Here is a 3,697-nt window from a genome sequence, read left to right as displayed (position 1 = left end):
AGAGAGAGAGAGAGAGAGAGAGAGAGAGAGAGAGAGAGAGAGAGAGAAAGAGAGAGAGAGAGAGAGAGAGAGAGAAATGTACGTAACGCTAGCCATTCACGATTCGATATGCAAATGCCCTAGGTCAGTTTTAAACGTTATTTCTTGTCAACGATGAGTTTCTAGCATTTAACGATACGTATACATATGTATGGGCCATCATGGAACAAGTAACGTAAGACATGCGGTACTCTGTGTTTCTACGCAAAAATAACAAACAATATTCATCAAATATTACGAAGCGTTTTAATCACGTTAATTTGCACAAACGTATTAGGTTGGTAGTCAGAACGACGATCTCTTGTTCACGCGAGTTTCATATTTTGCTTCTTCAGGGGCGTCAACAAAATATTTGTGCTGCAGGTGTAGTTTGTCGAACGTGTACACGGTAGCGTCGCAAAAATTACACGCGATATTTGTGCCGTGTCGCATCGTACGTGAAGGAAAAATTTGCTACCGTGCCGTATGTAACGTGTATTTTAACGAAACAGTAGAATATAAGTAGGGAGTGTCTATATAAGTCACTTTGGACAGCAGTCACATGCTCACGTATACTTGTAATGAACGTAATAAAATTTAAACGGAAAGACTGACCGTTCGGGGTCATTTTGATCGAAATTCGGAAACCGTTGACGAAAGTACGTAGATGGAGATTGTAACAAACGTCGACTATACAGGGTGAGGCGCATAAACATTCAATCCCGGGGATTATTTTTTCATGAGTTTCATGTGCTTTTCTCCTGCATATCTACGAGTTTCGTGAATTTTTTTCATCTTTTTAAATAAAACGCCGCGTATACAGGTCCTGCAATCATGTATAATGTCAAGATCAAATCCTATATACAGTCCGTACATTACGTCTTATTATCGACGAAACTACCTGTAATTTGTTAATGGATTGATACTCGCGAAATATGCGTTTTAAACTCAGTCGCGTCCGACCGTCGCGCGTCTGTTTCACTCGTGTAACTTTACGTTTGTGATTCGGATGTAATCATTAAGATTCACGGGAAAGCAAACGGTGGCACATGCAAACGTAACTCGGCAACTTATCTCAATATTCGGCGTTACGGCATTGATTATGTGCTTCGTCTTGAACGTACTGTGTATCGCTGTAATAAAATTATAAATACTATAACGCTCAAGCGCGATGTCTAGCCGTGTTCCTCTATACGCGAGTAACATGCGCTTTTGTATATTACTTACAACGTAACTTTTACTAACACTCTCACGTGCGGACCGCCCTGAAGAGCCTTTCTCCGTTTGCAGGGTACTCTCGTAGACGTATTCACACATCTTTTTACGTTGGCACGTCTCAGTCGCGTCTGTAGTTGTTACAGAGCGTGTTCACGTATATAGCGTTGAGTATGTACCCAAGGTATATTTTATAATAAACTTTTTCTGAAAAACGAAATTTTTCTGTTTTTTATCACGTAGCGTGTTTAAGGACAAGAAAGATAAATTAACTTAACGAAATAATTTATGATTGTAACACGAATATATTTGAAACATTGAAATTTCACATCTTAAAACAAAGCTAGATGTGTATGTAGCGCAGACGTAAGTAAAATATTTTGAAATAATAATGGCGATAAATGAAAAGATTACGATAAGCCAAGATTTATTCAATATATATGGTATATATAGAATAATCGTGGAAGATGGTTTTTCAAAAAATTAAATTACACACACATGATTGTTATGATATTATATTATTTTGATACGTCATCCATTTATAAGCGTACAAAATTTTACGTACGTATTAAGTACACTTCTGTATTATAATCCGCGTAATGTGGCACAGTTTTTCTATGTTATTCCGCAGAGTATCCGCGACGTTTTCTAAAATGATTAAATTCAACAATACTCCATACATTCTGCCATTTTTAAAATTCAAGACTCGGTTATAAGTAGAAATTATGAAAATTTTTGCCCAATGTAGACAATAAGTCCAATAATCTTTAAATGTTTCGTAGTTGAAAATAGTCAAAGAGGAAAAATAAAGAAACTTGTCGAAGAAGAGAATAATAAATCAAATACAATAGATTCGTGCATATTTTTACAAGACAATCAAATTGTGTCAGTAATATTATTGTAAAATCAAAATAAAATATACGTTGACTATTACTTTGATGAAATATAATGCATTGTACGTAACAAATACATTAACAATATAAATACACATAAAACCAATAAAAAATATAAATATATATATATATATATATACATATATGTATAATCTAAATCGTTCAACGATTTATTGTCTCAATAGAATACGTGAAAATGACTAGATTTGACTCTCAGAAGCGATTCTTTAATGCTTCATTATCGATTAAAAGTTTAACACACGTACGCACATGCGTCGACAGCATATCGAATTATTGCACGCATATTAAGCTCAAGTCTGTAAAATTACGAGCATCAACCGAAAAGCTAGCACTTATAGTGAGTCCTTGGTCGTACTCATTTTCTCTCGTTTCTCTGTGTAGAAAGAAAAAAAATCTTCTTATCTAGCAAAAAGTCTTCCGTTAAACACTATGCTGATTATCGTCAGTCAATCTACAAAAAGCGCAAGTTTCTACATCCCTTTATGGCAACCTATAACACGTGAAATTAGAATACAAACTGGATTGTTTCATCGAAAATCGTACAGTTTATACCCATTTGTCGTTGCTATCCCATTGCATGTGCTAAATATGCATAAGACTGTCGTGATCGCGCAGCATCAGTGAAAAGAACATTGCGCACTCATTAACGATAAGTCTTATAGCTGATATAGTATCTCGAACGTCTCGTATGTTCAAAATCTCAATGTGTTTATAGTACCAGAGAACTATAAATCTTGCCAGATCGCCGTCTATCTTTACGCATCGGCAACGTGTCGTGCACGTTACTGTCTTCGAGGATTATCCGCTTCTTTCGAGCCCTCACCAGTGTCGTTCATGTGTCTCGCGGATGTGATCCTTGGACGTTCTGTCTTTGATTTTGCGAGAATGGTACGAATGATTGCTGCTCTTTTTGCAACGCCTGACGACCTCTGTATTTACGATTGTTGCCGTCGCGGCCGTACCGTGCGGTACTCGCGCGATCGATAAGACGGCGATTCGAAACTAGCCACTTCCGCTGACTTCACGCTGCCGTTCTGGAGTTGCGGCAAAACGGTCGAGTTTGTATCTGCCCGATGGTTTTGCTTCTCGTGTCGACGAATCGCGCGAAATACCCGTAATAACGCACATGTAGATTTTTAATGACTGCTTAGACTTTTCAAACATGTTTTTTATGATAAATTTACAAGTTTACAGATATAGATAATAGAAATCTATGAGCTCGACCTCGGTAATGTATGATGCCAGTAGCTCGGTACTGGTAACGGTGGAAATTTACGAGACGTTTGTTCCTGCATCGTACTCGTAGGCGAACCACAATTTTAATGGGACGTATTATCGTCGCGGGAACGGCTGTTTCTGCTAGTACGTGTACGTTGCCGAGGAAGCCGACTTTAACGAGGCTAACTCCTTATTTTGATCCATATTCTCCTTGTGCAACCGTTTCACCATCATCGCATACGATTCCTTCAAAAGCACAAGCACTAGGCTCGCTTGCACGGGATCTCCGATTTGACGTGCCACGTCCGCCACTTCAATCTTGTTTCTTCAAT

Source organism: Temnothorax curvispinosus, unplaced genomic scaffold (genome assembly GCF_003070985.1).
Source record: "Temnothorax curvispinosus isolate PA1 unplaced genomic scaffold, ASM307098v1 QBEX01007939.1, whole genome shotgun sequence".
In the NCBI taxonomy this organism is placed as follows: domain Eukaryota; kingdom Metazoa; phylum Arthropoda; class Insecta; order Hymenoptera; family Formicidae; genus Temnothorax; species Temnothorax curvispinosus.
Note: the sequence above shows the minus strand (reverse complement) of the source record.